Source organism: Aedes aegypti, chromosome 3 (assembly GCF_002204515.2).
Source record: "Aedes aegypti strain LVP_AGWG chromosome 3, AaegL5.0 Primary Assembly, whole genome shotgun sequence".
Lineage (NCBI taxonomy): Eukaryota > Metazoa > Arthropoda > Insecta > Diptera > Culicidae > Aedes > Aedes aegypti.
Genome location: NC_035109.1, coordinates 171,046,682 through 171,063,888, shown reverse-complemented (window position 1 = coordinate 171,063,888; position 17,207 = coordinate 171,046,682). Strand labels below are relative to the sequence as shown.

Here is a 17,207-nt window from a genome sequence, read left to right as displayed (position 1 = left end):
GTTCATCGCAGAAAACATACGTCAAAAAATGATTAGCTGAAATAGAAAGAGTGATCTTCTTCATCCCAAAAAGTGTAAACCAATATACCGGTTGACAATGTCACATGAACACAGCAGACACAAAATTTAGATCATGGTCAGCGAAATGGCCAACCAAAGTCGAAAGCGCGAACACCGCGAAAAGAATGAAATAATGATGCAAATAAACGGAAACCGGAGTGCATATGCCTATGGCCGCCCATTCGACATTCAACTGTCTCAAATGGCCGGGTGAAACAAAATAAAAACGTATTTATCAATATCAGATTAGAATAGCGATTACCGCCGCAACCGTTTTAGTGCGAGCTTGCGTATTTTACGGCATCGGTGGAGTCAGGCGAGCTTCAGGTTATTCTTGGAAAAGAGGCTTCGCCGTTTTGTTCCATTCTGTCAATATAGCTACCTCTCTGATAGGGTAGAAGCACAGGTTTTAGCCATAGCGCTTATTGTAGCCATAGTTAACGATCAACGCTCCGTCATCGTAATCATCGTCATCATCGAAACTTCAAAAGCAGTTTTTCTGTTCAAAACTGAATATTATTCTATGAAAATGTGTTCACTGTGTTTCGGTTGGAGAATAGAATACAGTGAACACATTTTCCTGTAAACATTCTTGGTTTTGAACGAAAAAACTGCATTTGAAAATTCCGAAATTAATGACGGATCCTGCCCCCTTAATAAACGCAAATCAGCTATAATGCAGTTTTTGTTTAGTAAACATCATTCAGATAGTAGAGCTGCATCCATTTATTCGACCGAATTCATTCAAAATGAATGTAATCAATTTATTTCACTTCAAGATGTTACTACTGTACACCTAATTCGGTCATAGCATTCCTACTTTGGTCACTTTAAGAGGAAATTAATATGACTGAAAAATTATTGAACCGAAGGTAAAGATGTGACTTAAATTGGTTCTGGTGACTTACATTGGCCATCGTGATTTTTGATGCGAAAAACATGTTTCTGCTCAGTATTTTTCATACATAATATAAATTGATGGCTTTCATTTGTGTTTTGTTCAATTATAGAGCTTTCCATACATTTTTTTTTTATTTTCTATTAGGTTGACCAACATCTCAGCTTCTACCTTAAACAAAAAAGGTTTTGCAAGCGCAATCGATTCCGTATAAGGGAGATATTTCGCAATCGTCGGCAAGACCGCCTCCGGTGTTTTTGCGTGACGAACCAACGTTCTCACCGGTGTGGTTGGGTGTTATGTCTAGCGGGCGGCCAATAGAGAAGCTTCGAATTGAATATATCACAACAAAAACAGGATCAATTACACGGGGATCCTCACTTTTTTTTCCTATATAGCTTTGTCGGTTGTTGATGCATTTCTTGGGAAAATAATACAATATATCTACAACTGATTTGTGTGGGTTGTCGTCGGAAAAGGAGAAAAAGGTGACATTAGCATTCGGTTGTTGTAGTTGGTTCCGAAAAAAAATCCCAAAGCTTTTGTTCTTTTCTCATTTGGGGGAGGCAGGTATACCGTGACACGACCATAAATCATGTCATTCTACGATACCCACATCCACACAACAATTCATTCGCACTCTATTTTTTTCGAAACGAAAAATATAATTATATACAGGATTGAGCTAATTTACGCTTTTGGCGGTCGAAGTCCAAGAAAGGTTGACTATATATCTGTTTATTACAATGATTTTTTTGTACGCTGACACGCATTCAAACATCTGCTCTCACAACAGTCAAAGATTTTGCAACGAGGTTATGAAGTCGTTTTTTATCTACCATTCCCGTGCAGCCCTTCGACCGTTTCTCCATTTTCAAACCAAAAGCAACGATATTACGGAAGACCCTGAAAGTATCTTGAAAAAAAAGAATTAGAAGTCCCCGGAAGTTCATTGAAACCTGAACTGTCAAAAACGCACCTTGAACTTCCATCACGTTTTTATGAAAGTTACTAGAACTAGACATAATATTCATTTATTCATTAAAGTTTTTTTTTTTTTAAGTGGATGCACATTTTTCAGAACTTCATTATCGTCAAAATCAGATATGGGAGATTTTTGTAATTTGAAACACCCTACTACATTGAACCACTCTAGTAGACTTAAACAAAATCGGAGAATAAGATATATTGGGTCGATCAGCTCACATGGAACATTAGGTTCACCAATTTCGCATAAAAACGTTTCGTATAAAGACGTTTGGCATGATAGACGTTTTGCATAAATCAGTTACATATAAGAACAGGTAGAATTTACGATTCATACAAAAATTAAAATTGTGTATACAAAAGCTGTTACGTGGGGTGCAAGCGAATCTTAAACTAGCAAATTTCGCGTTACCTAATATTTGAATAATCTTTAGTTCGTGATTGTTTGCGATGAAGCTTGGAACTTTCGATAAGCAAACAAGGAAAAGGAACTTTCATGTACACTGAATGCTGCTAATATTTCAAACGATCATTTGGCATGAAGGATTTTTATCAAGGCTTTGTATTAATTCAATTTATCGAAATTGACCAGTGACTCAGTTGTCAATAAATACTCTGAAACAGACATTGTCCTCTCTTATTCTTGTTGCAACAATTTTATACTGCAACAATAATTTGTCACAACTTGAACATACTATGACAATGATCGCTCACCGCATGTGTAGCAATTTTCTAGGCTTTGCATTGCAATTTTCGAAAACTTCCTCCTTGTTGGTAAACATTGCCACATTATCAAATAATAATCATAGAACAAATTTGATGTCGTTTTTAAAATAACTCAATAATCACGAATTGAAAGGGTTGCAACAATGCTGCCCCTTGTGTTTGTCATGAAATTTTTTTCGACATTGTGTCCATTGTTTCGTTCGCAAAAGGATTGTGAGCGCGCTTGCTTTGTTGTTTGTTTTGCGTTTGTTTTAATGATAATTTGATTCACCACTGATATTTACCATAGGTCAGAAATAGAAATATATATTTACAAGAGTTTTCGTTACAATTAGATTAATAACACTAATTTTCGACCTACAAGAATTCTGTGCCAATTTTTTGGATTTCCAAACAAAGTAAGCCAAAATCGTATGGATGGGTCGAAAATTTGTGCTTTTCTCCTATGATAATTACAGCTATTTGAGTGCAGGCAATACGTATCGTATTGCAGTCATTTTTGAAGCAAAATTGAAAATATTATTTGCATTACAATAGAACGGTAGTCAAAACTAAAATGATATCACTGCCTTTCTACGCTTACTTGCCCCATGCTCTTTTTCGGTGTCCGGCTATTTGGCCGAATGCCGTTCGGTCGAATGCCGTTTGGTCGAATTTCATTTGGTCGAATTATAAACAAAAAAAAAATTCCACTGATGTGTAGGAATCATACGTGTTGTTCAATTACTGATCTGCTAATTAACTTAATGATCTTTATGATGTGGCGGGACGTCATTTTTGTCGCAATACAAGTGCTCCAGGAGAATAATTAAAAATATCCGTTAATTCAGTACGAAGCTGCGAATTCGCGTCAAGACTCTGAGCTCATGGTTGGTTCGTCTCTGGGCTAACAATATTCATCTGCAGTTGTTTATAGTTATACTGATACAACAATTATATGCATTACACTAGTTCGAATTTTTATAAGAGTTTCATTCTTTTATTCATAGGCTGTTCTTTCACATTTGAATATTTTACATAGTTATTGGAATTTAGGCTTATAAAACGTCTTATTAAAAATTAAACCGAACGACTCGAACGTTGAAGTGTTTTCACTGTTTGTCCGTAAAAAAAATAATTTACTAAGTACCGTCGTGCGGGTGACATTGGTCCATAAGGGTGACTTTGGGCCAAGATTTTTACAGCAAACTAAAACCAGAAAAATGAAAACAATGTGGCAAGCTTCAAGAATACGTTATAAAATCAAACACATTTTGGTAATAACGATTTTCTGTCGTTACCAAGGTTTAAAAACAGTACAAGATCACTGTGAAAATTGCACGATTTCTGTAGTATAAGCATATTATAGACTATCTTAACATTTGTGAAGCTTTTTGAGATTGCTCCGATTTCAATTAAATTGTGGGAATATATATTCCTCAAAGGCCTTTTTAACTTTCTCTTTCCCATGGTAGCACACTTGATTACCAATGGCTTTTAGGGCGGGATCATGAAAATAAAAAGATCAAAGTCCTGCAGACAGCATCAGTTTGCATGGAATTATAGAGTTTTGTTATGTTGTTATGGTTTGACTGTCAAACTCGAGACAGACACATGTTAAGTTCTCGAGCCTTGGGCAACAACCAAGTAAGCAAGGCTTAAAGTGTCTGTTTTCGATTCCCGAATGGTCTAGCATCTTTACGCCCTGAATATTTTTTTAGACTTGGGATAATATTTTGCAAATCAAAATAAAACTTTGCGCCTTCCTGAGAGCAGTGGCAACATCTGCGGCTACAGAGCAAAACTATGCTGACTTCGATTCCCGGTCAGTCCAGAATCTTTTCGTAATGGAAATTTCCTTGATTTCCTTGGGCATAGAGTATCATCGTAGCTGCCACACACTATTCTAGAGAATGGCATTTTTTTGTGAAGAAAACTCTCAGTTAATTATTGTGGAAGTGCTCATTGAACACTAGAGAAGCAGGCTCTGTGGAAGCATAATGGAAGAAGGAGAAGAACTGCGGAAGTGCTCCTAGAACACTAGAACTAAAAGTGTAAGAAGAATATTAAATATTCAAATACCAAAAAGTTTCGCGACCGAAATACTCTATAAGAGAGCTTCAACGTTCTTACGTTATATCTACCAAAAGCAGTCTGACATCTTGCAGATCATTTCACCAACCTAAGAACGTCAACATCTCACCATAGGGAGATGCTTTGCTCTATCTCCTTTTTGCTCGAACTTCACCAAACCGGCAAATGCCGAAAGCCATTCGGCGAGATAACGCATGCAAAAAATAACCAAATAGCTAGTGGCCAACATGCGTCATTTATGCGCAACCATCACGGTTGGGGTGTCGGCGATCGAAACAATCCCAGGTACAGTCGAATCTACAGCGATTTCGAACGCCCGTTTTCCTCTGTTCGACGGACGAAGAAGGACCGAACGACGACACTGATGCCGAGAAGGGAAAAAAGAGAATCACGGTCAGGGCAAAGCCGGTTCATACTAGCGCTGCTATGTAGCTTTTAATCCTCATTCTAGCATGGTTGAAAGTTTTTTTTTTTTCGTTTCGTTCGACCCATCTTCCGGCTTGGGAATCAATGCGCACACAATTTCTCAAGGAAACCCGAAGGAAGACTGAGGAGGGAAATGGCCCCACTATGATGATGATGACGGGTGGCCTTCCAGAGAGAGTTGTGCGAAGAATCCTACAGCGATTCATCCGCACGAATGCGGTCAATGCCGAGGGGTGATCAACACTTGAGAACTTCAAGGTTGTTTTACTGAAACATTCGTTCGAAATGGCTAGCCGGTCAGTGAATCCCGTCTCTAGTAATCGGTCTTGGATCAGTAAGCGCCGACATGATGATCAATTGCGGAAATTTTCCACCTCAACTCAATGATCTATATATCACACCAATTCCCGCAAAATTCTGATACGATATTACGCATCTTTTATTTTCGTATCATCATCACCTATATCGCATTGAATACAAGCATTCTGAAAGCACTTACATCACATCTGCATGCACAGGGATCGAATGTAAATAACTCGTTCACGTTTACTCGATCCAAAAATATCACAATCAGTGTATCTCACTTTACTTTCCGAAACTTTGTGCAACTACTCGTTCACTAAATATTCCTTCTCGTTGCAACAAACAACCAAAAAACTTCGATTTGCGCAATAAAACACAAACTATCTTATCACAGATTAACAGCAATTCTAAAACAAATCGACGATGCTCGTTATATCACAATTGCTAACGATCGCGGATCACACCAAAAAACTGGACACGTTCACCAGGCTTTGATCGAAACGTAAAAAAATGGCAAATTCAGCCCAAATTGTACCATAGAGTACAGCTTGGCCCTATGAGTAATTAGCTTCTGGTTATAATGCGCGCGCGACTTCGTCAATCAACTTGATTCAACTGAATTTTTCGAGCAGCATATTTGCAATTTATTTCAGATCTCGCCGGACATGCGCTGGTGTTGGTAAGTCGAGCAGAATCCCAATATATGTGCCGACATGTGGCGCGCCCCGCGATCCGAATTTGCCGGTCGCGAGTGTGGACGTAGGAGCGCGCGTTTTTTCCTAATGGTATGATGATGATTGGGTTGTCCCTACATCTACACAACAGCAGGTTTTTGCTTCAGGGTGGTTGTAGATCTACGGATAGACACAGTCACCGGTCAAGGGGTCGCGTGATGGAAGTTGAGAGTACAATCATGCTTCTAGTAGTGATATTCCTATACGAGTGGATGATTGTTGCCATTTGAGCTCACCAATACACCTATCTATTTGTTTACATCAACTCTCGCGTAACAGTTCTAAAGGGCCAATGATCAAATTGTAAACAAATCGGGTTTTGATACCATTCGATAGCATCTCCCAACACCCACAAACTATGCAAACATTGTCAACATAATCATAAAACTTACCGTTATAAACTCGGTTTTAAAAACGGCCAATAACCGCTTTTTTCCAAATCATTCATTGGCCCCCACTCGAAAAGGCCAATGATTGGTTCTCGCTCCATCAAGAGGGCCTACAATCGGAAAATTTCGCAAACTGTCATTGGCCTTAGCATGGTGAGAGGCCAATGACTCTCTCTTGCTCATTCATTGACAACCGAAAAGGCCTAGCCTTGGGCCAAGCACGCTAATAAAATTCTATTTTGGCCAATAAAAAAGGCCCATGCCTTGATGAAAATCGAAAATGGGCCAAGCATTTAAACTTGTCATTTTTTCCACAGTTTTGTCAGTTTTCAGAATAAAATCAATTATTAGCGTGTAGTAATAGTAAATCGTCACTCAACTAGCAAGAAATCACATTGATTGAATTGAATACTGAAAAATAGGAATTGAAAATGTGGTGAATAATATTCAAATCGAATTTTCTCAGAGTCAACGATCTGAGGATTGGCCCTTTTGAATTGTTACGCGAGAACTCAGAGATAACGAGTTAACATTGTGTATTGCTAATCAGTTTTCGAACAAAGTAATAGCTGAGATTCAAGTATGCAACGCGACGCATAATCAACTGCCGAATTCAGCTGTAGGAAATCGTTGCAAATACAAGGCAGTAAATGGCACCCACGCAGTTAATGAATACCCCACACAATCTTATAGGAAAAACTGCCAGCGCAACTCACAGCAATGCAATGACGTTGGAAAATTGTACACACTCAATACAAGAGCCGAGACAACCGAAAAGCACGCTTGATGTGTACAGCACAAGCGTGGTTTACTTGCAGTAGCCAGATGTGCGACTGGTCATAGATTATTATCTTCTCATATTGAGTTTTTCTCTAGGTTTTTATTGACTTGTCGAAGAAGAAAATTAAATCAAAATCGATCATCACTCGCTATAACGAACATCTTCTACTTAGCATTACAATCCTTACTGGGGCAAAGCCACTATGACCACTTCTACAGTAAATAACTGAGAGCTTTTTATACCAAAGTTGAACTTTTTGCGTTCGTCATGTGGTACAGACGATAATAATTGATGCCCTAAGATCCTTTTGATTTTTCAGAAGGAAAAAATGGAACATCATGAAAAGAAATCAAAACAAAACAACCAAAGGGATAACCAGAAACATGGTCGTAGGGTGACTAAGAGTTCAAATGTATAATGAACCCTCTTGGATTGCATGGGTATCGATCCTATTAGCGGAAGTGCACCGTAAGGGGAGAACCCCTAGTATTGGACACCTAAGCCAATAAATTTATAATTCCAATATTTTGTTACCCATTTATCAATTTAAAAATATGAATACAAATTTTGACATTGAATTCGGTATTAGGTTGTATTTTAGCACCAAATCGACCAATCTTAAAGGATGGCCCCAATACCGGTTACAATCTAGAAACGTCTCGAAGTTTTTAATTATGTACACCATTGAATGTTTTCACTCCAGGCATAGTAATTCATTATCAATAGAAAGTATTTACAACATTCACATAACTCATTTAAGCTCCACTCCAAAAAACACTTAAAAAATGATGAAACATAAAACTTTTTCGATAAGTTTCTGAACATGCATTTCTCCTATTTTAATTGCATGTTTGATCGATCGATACAATCAGCTTGTTCAGCTGTTGAGATTTCACAGGAATCCGTAAAATAATTGAAATGTGTAGGTAATATCCCTATTTTTGATGTAGTGCGATAGAACCACACAAATTCCTCGTTTTTCTATCAGAAACAAGATGATATCCTTAAGGTGTCCTTACTGTATTTGAAATCGGCAATGAAGTCAGTAACCTCATACTAAGTAAATAACGCTTTTTCGATGCATGAGAGAAAAACTTGTTCCGTTTTGTTATTTGTAGATTAACTAGATGAATTTTCATGTAAATGAGTTGTTTTTTTGTAACTTGATCAAATGATCACATTTTTTCTAAGTATTACAAAATTTTATTTTGCTACAATTTCTCAATTTTGATACTATAAATCAATGCTCGTCTGGTTTTGGTAAGATGAGATATTGGCAGGGTGGCTACCAAATATCGATTTTAAAATTTTTCCCCGTTATAATTTTCAAAATTTTCCCGGTTTTTAATTGAGGGGCCAAAACGTAAAGGAGTGATATTTTGGTCGATTTTTGAGTTGATTATACTGAAAATTTTACTATTTTAAGCTTTGCAACGGTATTTATAGGTATTTTTTCCGTCGAATGAAAAAAAAATGACATGACTTGTAGAAAATTGACATGTTTTTTGGCTCCCATAAAATTTGTATAGAATGAGAAACTAAAAAAATGTAATAATAAATGATAAAAATGTCGATTTTCTTAAAACTAGGCTTTTGTCACTTACGTTTGCTTCTAACCCCCTCATTTGTGCTACTAGGACGGTTTATATTCTTTGGCAATTTGGATTCACTTTGACAGGGTTTTGTTTTAACGCTACCAAGCTCATTCTACAAACCTTATGCTCCTTTTTTGCATCTTACAATCGCAATTAAAAATAATTCAATTAAACAAAAACCTTTCGATTTTTTTCTTTAAAAAAATAAGGAGTTTTGCTTAAGCAAATAAGATTAAGGTAAGGGCAATTAAAGCCACAAAGTTTAAGCTTGTATCTCATCTTATTTATCCAACTCTTATAAGCGGTTTCTTCACCACCGCTTAGGCCTTAAACCTGGTTTAATCGTAGGGGTAAACGTGGCTTACGGCTTAAGCGAAGGTGAAGAAATCGGCCCTTAGTCGATTAGATGACTAATGACACATTAGAAGCTTTTATGAATAAAGGATTGTTTTCAAGAATATTCGGATTTCTTAATTTACTATTCAGTGAATAAAAAAAATATTGAATCCAATATGTTTGTGTGCTTAAGGTGAAGATAAATCGAAACCAAACCTCAAAATTTCAAGAGCACGGATCTGGAGAACCAAACATCCGTTTAAGCTGAAAACTTAATCGATTGGTCACTAGCTGGTGGTGACCAATCGATTAAGTTTTCAGCTCAAACGGGTGTTCGGTTCTCCAGATCCGTGCTCTTGAAAATTTGAGGTTTGGCTTCGATTTATCTTCACCTTAAACATTCTACAAGAAGTTTTCAAACTCTGATTCAAAACTTCGAGTCAGAGAATTTAAAGAAAAAATCAAGCTCTGATAGTAAGAAACAAAAATCATAAAATATTTCAAAACATTGCTAGCCAATAGAAGTAGACTATTTTTACAAGTAATTGAATCATCAATGTTTGAAAGTTATTTTTTTTCCAAAATTACAGTTGCTCAATGGTAATATCATCAACCATAATAACTTTCTACAACTTATTTTTGATGGTATGTAGATATAGAGCTTGAAGATGTTCGTTCAAAATTATTTTCCCGGTGACCATCTCAAATTCCCGGTTTTCCCGTCTTTTCCCGGATGGATTCGAATTCCCGTCTTTTTCCCGGTTCGGTGGCCATCCTGTATTGGTTGATGAAAATGCATTCTTTAACGATTGCAGTCAACTATATAAAACATGTAAGTTTACCAGCTAATATTTCGCTTTGTGTTGTGTTGAATTTATTATTGTACTAGAGGCCTGTATGCAAGTTTAGTTCGTTAGTTGTTCGATTGAATTCAAGTCTTTTGAATTCTAGTACTACACGCGTTCTGAAAAACTTTGGCTATCACAGATATAGATGGGTAGTTTGTTAGACAGATTGAGTGTCAAGGCTATTATAATAAAATAATTTTCGGTGGACCTCTGATATGGTGTTTGAATCCCAGGCAAATGATTGCCTTTGCCAAGGTTGTGACTAAAAATTCGGGACAAAGGCAATCCCAAATACAGCATATTTTGTCGATTCCAGAGTACAGATGGAAGCTCTTCCGATTGTCCCTCGTCAATCACAAACATGCACACTTGATGCTACTGACACGTGACTAATTCAGCACCCGATTCAACGAAGGGTGTCAAATGGGCAGTCCATGTGTTTATAAATTTATTTGTAATCATTGCTAATTGACTCTATGCCATCCCGTGCGACATATGATAGAAATTCTCGTTCCTGTCCGTGTCTTGTTAAATGAGTTCATTCCATATGGTTCCGACATGTGAGCAATAATAATATTGGCTGTGATGCACACTCCTGTAGATAGATGAGTAATTTTTAATTGTTGCAAAAATCGATAAGCAATTACTACGGTTTGCAAACTGGAATTTCATGATTGAGGGAATTAGTGTCACATTCCGGGGAAATGAATGAATGGCTATCATTCGTGGCACAAATCAGAAATGAGCACGACTAGAAGGTACAGAGTTTTTTCGACCTACATTTGAAAACGTAGGTATTATTAAAAATAAATTAATATAAAAAATATTGCTTTGGCGAAACGACCAATTTGCCAATTTCACTCTGAACGAGCCAAACTCAAATTTATAAATTATCACCGATCCGTAGCAGCAAATACAGGAAGTAGTTTTAACTTGTTGCTTTGTTGCTAGGTCCGAAACGAGTTCTCTGGCGCCTAATGAACCCATTGGTGGTTGTGCGACTTTCAACCTATTCGTTAGTATAACGAGATTCCTGGGGCTGCTAGAAATGGATAGCAGTAAAAATCCTTTCGTGCAGAGTGATGGTGATGGTTCACGGTTAGAGTTCTTTCGACAGTTTCACAATCAATCAATGAATTCTCGCGTAACATTACTAAAGGACCTATGTACAAATGAGAGATTCTCTCCTCTCTCGTTCTCTTTCGATTATAACAGTGGAACACTAAAGATTTTGGGAAGTTTTTCACTATAGATCGAAAGTCAATTTCCTTGACTAGCGTTTCATACAAAAAACGCAACAGAAGAGATTAATGTGACTCAGTTATTAATGAAAGAGAAAGTAAACAAAGAGAGCCTCTCAATGTTAGATAGGTCCTTTAGTAATGTTACGCGAGAATTGCACGAATATCGGCGCTACGAGAGACGGCTAAGGCAGAGGTAGAGACAGGGAGGAAGCGATCGTGGAAATGAATATTGTCAACAGACGGAACATGAGATCGAATATATTGACTCAATTTATTATCAATCGAAATCGCTCGCTAAAGATGATAATGGGTATCAATTGATTCTAAATTGAAACCGGACGGACCGGAGCATGGTGAATGTGTGAATTTGGTGGTTTACTAGATCAGAGAGGAGAGATTGCTATTGGAGTTCGAGAAGCTCAATCTTCTTTGGTGATGTTCGAACGAGCTGAAATTTTGCATACAAACTTTTTTCAAGATGGTGAAATGATTCACACCATTGTACACAACTTATTTTTGACTAATTGAGACCCAATTTTCAGCAAAAAAAAACAATAATAGAATAAATCTCTCTATTTGTGTTCTAAAAACAATCGTAGTTACACCTAGGGGGTGCAGACTCGAAGATTTAGGTTGTTCAAATTGAACACAATCTTTTCCACGAGTGCTAACCGTTGTGTGCTTGCTTGTCTCGTAGGAAACCACATTCAAAATGCACACTTAAAATATTTAACACAAAGCTCCATCAGTTGAATGCAGGAAATGAACCCAATGAATAGACTTAATTAGAAAGCTCCTGGCCGTATGTTAGTTAGAAACATATTTTGAGCAGTTGTTCAAGACTTATGCATAACTTGGACCAAACACAAAAGTTCTTTAATAGTTGGCGATCTTTGTGTTACATAAATTGTACAGCAATTTTGAGCGTGTCGAAATCACGACCGTGCATTTCTATGCGTACTCTGATCATTTTTATGAAAATTTTAGTTCGACAGCAGCCTGTGTGCTTGTTGATTTTCTGTTCGCATCCCCCAGAGTTGCACTATTTGTCCCGATCCATGAGGTTTACATATAACATGGGATAAATGTTTCTTTTAGATATACACATTCTTACTGCTTTCAAAAACAAGATTTGGATGTAAATTTGGCTCCAACATTGACAAAAATAATTAAAGTATGAATATCACTATCTACGGCCATGTACTTCCAGTCCGTAACTTGCGATAGATGTAGAATGTGTTAATAAAGCGCGACAACGATTTTTCCGCATGGAAGAAATTTGGATGCATCTATGTAAGAATGAAGGGGCCTTCCTTAGCCGAGTGGTTAGAGTCGGCGGCTACAAAGCCATGCTGAGGTTGTCTGGATTCGATTCCGCGTGAGTCCTGGATCTTTTCATAACGGAATTTTCCTTGACTTCTCTGGGCATAGAGTATCATCGTATCTGCCACACGATATACGAAAATACAAAAATAGCAACTTTGGCAAAGAAAGCTCTCTTGAGCTTGAGCTTGATTGGCCGCAGTGGATGCACTCCAGGGGAAGGGGGAGGAATAGATGATGCATTGAATTGACTCCCACGTAGACCGTATATTCCACTGCATCCACGCCAGTTCATGCACGCAGCGAACTGGACTATCGAATTTCATACATTTTGCCTTATGAAAGGTGGAACGATTACTGCAATACGAACGCTTTATGTATCGTTTTAGCATCACTCCACATCAAGGCGTCGATAGGCGCGTGGTGTACGCTCGGGCCTATCAATCGTTAGGTTCTTGGTTCGATTCCAGGTTGCCGCGTAAACGTTTTTAGTTTTCAAATTCTGGTTTCATAAGGCAAATTTATGAATTTCAACCCGATTTCTTGTGGCGAATTTTCATAAGGGGTTCCTATGTTTATCGATAGTCCATTTGCCTGAGTGTGCGGGAGTGTATGGATTGGGGGAAAGGCATGGCAGAGAGGTTTGCTTTTGTGATTAGCAGACTGCCTCACCAATTAATCCTTCATCTTTGACTGAGTAGCCACAATCCACTACCAGCTTCACTTACAGCCAACTGACTCGTTTGCTCGGGCTCTTTCCAGACACTGCCCAGCAAATTGTGGAAAAAACGAAACACCAAACCGACTAGTTTGCTCGGAGCCTTTCGACGCACTGCCCTGCAAATCGCGCTCAAATCGAGGAAAAAACGAAACACCAAACCGACTAGTTTGCTCGGGGCTTTTCGACGCACTGCCCGGCAAATCGAGGAAAAAAACGAAGCACTCAAAGCAAATCGCGCGCAAAATGAGGGGAAAAAACTCAACTGACTCGTTTGCTCGGGCTCTTTCCAGGCACTGCTCAGCAAATCGAAGAAAAAACGAAACACCAAACCGTCTCGTTTGCTCGGGCCTTTCGACGCACTGCCTGCAAATCGCGCGCAAATCGTGGAAAAAAAAAACGAAGCACAAAACCGACTAGTATGCTTGGACCCTTTCGAGACACTGCCCTGCAAATCGAGGAAAAATAACGAAACACGAAAAAAACGAAGCACAAAATCGACTCGTTTGCTTGGACCCCTTCAAGTCACTGCCCTGCAAATCGAGGAAAAAAACGAAACATCAAACCGACTCGTTTGCTCGGGCCCTTTCGACGCACTCGTTATGGTGCATGTCCAAAAAATTCATGAAAAAAAACTTCAAATCTCCGGAGGAATATCTTGATGCATTTTCGGAGGTTTATCTGGAGGAAGTATCTTTATTTTTTTTATATAAATCCTAGGGTTGTATTGATACGGGAGAATTCTTAGATAAGTTTTTAAAGCAATGTTAAAAGGTAATTCCTTAAAAAAAATTCCTTTCTAAGAAAAAATACTTACATAATTTATAGATTTCAATTCATTTAAAACAAAAAGCCTAAATTCGATGCTTAAAACTATCGCTCAATAAATGATCAAAGGAATTAGGGAAAGTGTACCAGTTATGGACATAGTGGTTCCCTATTTGGCCATAAGCGAAATTCGGATAGCTTTTACATATTTAATCTTTTTGAATATTTTAACAGATACATCCTATATCTTACTGCTAAAACACAAAAAAAAATTTCAAAATGTTGAGACATTCAAAATATCACGTATGGCGAAATAGGGAACCACTATGGCCATAACTGGTACACCTACCCTACTAGAGAAACCGAAACAAATCTTGGATGTAAGAATTCTTGCAAAAAATCCTACAGGGAACCATGGTTTACTGGAGGAATCTCTGTGAAAATTCCAGGATAAATGCCCGGAAGGATTTTTGGTGGGATTTATATGGGTATTTATCGCAAAATCTCTCGAAAATGGTTAAATCCTCTGACGAGTTTTTTTAGGAATCCTTATAAGAATTTCTAAAGCAAACCCTGTAAGTTTTCTCAGAACAATCTCTTTGCAAATTAATAAGAAATAAATTCATGAAGGATTTTTCGAACGCGTTCCTGAAGGAGTCATTGAAGAAATTTTGCGGAAGAGAATGTTTCTCAGCCACTTCAGCACTTCCACAGTTATTAACAGAAGCTTTTTAGGTACCTTCAGCATGACTTCACTAATAGGGGGTCCCAGAAAGTATGGGCACGACTTTGATAACTAGAATCACAATATTTTTCCAAACAAATAAATATTTTTATAGTTTTTGTATTTTTCCTTGGGGTTTTTTAAATGCTGCCTATGAAAATTTGTTTGACAAAATGATTTTTCATATTTGATTTTATTTCTTTTAGAAAATCAATTCTTGTTTTGCCAGCACAGACCCTACTTTTGTGCTTTTTGGAACCTAAGTAGTAATGAATGTTTTTATCAATTTCTCTTGATGTTATGAGTTCAAGTACATTGTAGCTAAGATGTTTTACAAGAATTTTTGTTTAAATTTTTATTTGGCTTTGCTAGGAAACATTTAACAAAATGACAAAATTCTAAAAATCGCTTATTTTTCTCTCCATGATTTCGGAGGGAAAAAAGACCAATGCTTACTGTCTAATACTGTATTTAGCTAGTCATAACATCAAACATTCCCCTAACACAAAAGTACAGTTCAGTCTTCGAACGGGATGAAGTAATCAAGGTCATTTTCACGGTAAATACGTGCCAAACACCTGAGAAACGACTCCGCTAAATTATTTCTCCATTTCGTATCGTGTGACCTGAGTCGCAAATAAGATGGCATCTTCTCGGAAATATTTGGAAGCCATTGTACACGCGATCCGGAATGCGCTTAGCTTTCAATGTATGGGACAGTTTTTCTGCGAATCGCAACGTGGGGTACTTAATAAATTGGTCGCCCAGCAGAAATCACGATGGTCACACGTGACGGCATTCCTTCGGTCGATCCCAGCATTCAGCGATTCCATGCACAAGCAAAGTGTTAATAAAGGACGCTCGTAAATCACGAGTATTAAAAAGGCACAGCTAAATTGAATGTGTTTCTTCAATGCAACGGGTGGTTCTAGAACGGATACTGAAGTTTGTACTTGATACAGATCTGCGGAAAGAATTATTAGGTGTGGAAAGACAAGATGTAATATTAAAAAAATCTGAAATTTATCTATCAAACTGTTTCAAGTAGCTGATGACACATCTCTATAAAGTCATAACCATGGAACGGGTGAAAATATTAAAATGCACAAACACGATCGGATAATTAACCGAGAATGTATTCTGAGAATCTCACAGTTGACGATTTTCTGGAACGAAAGTGCATATTACAATCGTGATTCATAGTAATTAATCTGTTTATTGAGAACGAAATTTGAAATATGTACACCTGCTTGCTTGCTAACTTGCTCATTCAAGGCCATCGGTTTAACCGAAAGAGAAGTTTCCCAATCGCAAGGAAATACAAGTTTCTATAAATATTCTAAAAAATATATCTAAAATAACTCAAACGACTACGACACACTCGTTTGCACTGATAGCTTCCGACAGGTTCATAGCGTGGACCTCACACGTGGCACGTGGATAATGAGTGTTCATTCTCGGTATTGTTTACGAATCGAGTTGAACATCACCAGCCTTGACATGCCAATATCTGAGCCTTTTAGACATTATCAGCACATTCATCTACCTGAAGTGATATCAAAAGGTATATCGACCCTTATCTCGGCAGCACTACTCATTACCTCGCGAAGGCAGTAGCACTCCAAACAGAAGAATAGTCACACGACAGTGCTTTGCAAAGCCGTTATCGAAAAAAGCACGTGCTAAGTATGACCACGCATTTTGACCAATGACAAAGCAGGAAAAGTAATGAACTTTGAAATCCGCCGGGCTATGGAAAACCTGTGACAAAATTAGTACCCTGTCCATTATCACGTAGGAATATTTTAGACACACCTTCTATGTGGATAATCGGTGGTCATATGTATCTGTTTATTCCGGAGCCCCAAAAGCCCCTTGGAAGCGGTTGTGTAGGTGAATTGGTGACTTTATAGCCTGATGCTAATGACTTTTGTCAGTAATCTGCGCAATGCGGGAAACTCGGGACTTCGATTGCAAGGGGAGGCAAATGTTGACGCATTTGTACAGTGATAAAAATTGAGCACATCGTGAGGAATAATTCCGGTGGTTGACGTTTGTCAACATACACGTGAAATGACGGGCAATTGTGAAATCATTGTTGAGCACCTAAATGACTTAATGTATAAGCACAAAGTCATTGTTACTGGGCAACGTCCTAAACGATAATTGCTCGGGCAATGATTGCAGTTCGTACATAAAGCAACAATACAAGCACATGAGCGTAAAGAGTACCATAAAACGGGGTAAGTTTGATAATGCGAGACCCACAACATA

General features: G+C 37.9%; 1 protein-coding gene across 2 annotated transcripts in view; it reads right to left on the bottom strand.

Moving 5' to 3' along the window:
• LOC5568659 (sodium-dependent phosphate transporter 2) overlaps positions 1-17,207 on the bottom strand; it is a 104,900-nt gene that overhangs the window by 61,128 nt on the left and 26,565 nt on the right. Inside the window, exon 1 of one of the 2 annotated variants that reach the window (XM_001652443.2) lies at positions 5,670-6,097. The exons of the other annotated variant lie outside the window; for it this stretch is intronic. The gene's annotated coding sequence lies outside the window, so the exon portion shown is untranslated. Of the gene's footprint in view, positions 1-5,669; positions 6,098-17,207 lie in introns of those variants that run through there. 2 annotated transcript variants of the gene reach the window in all.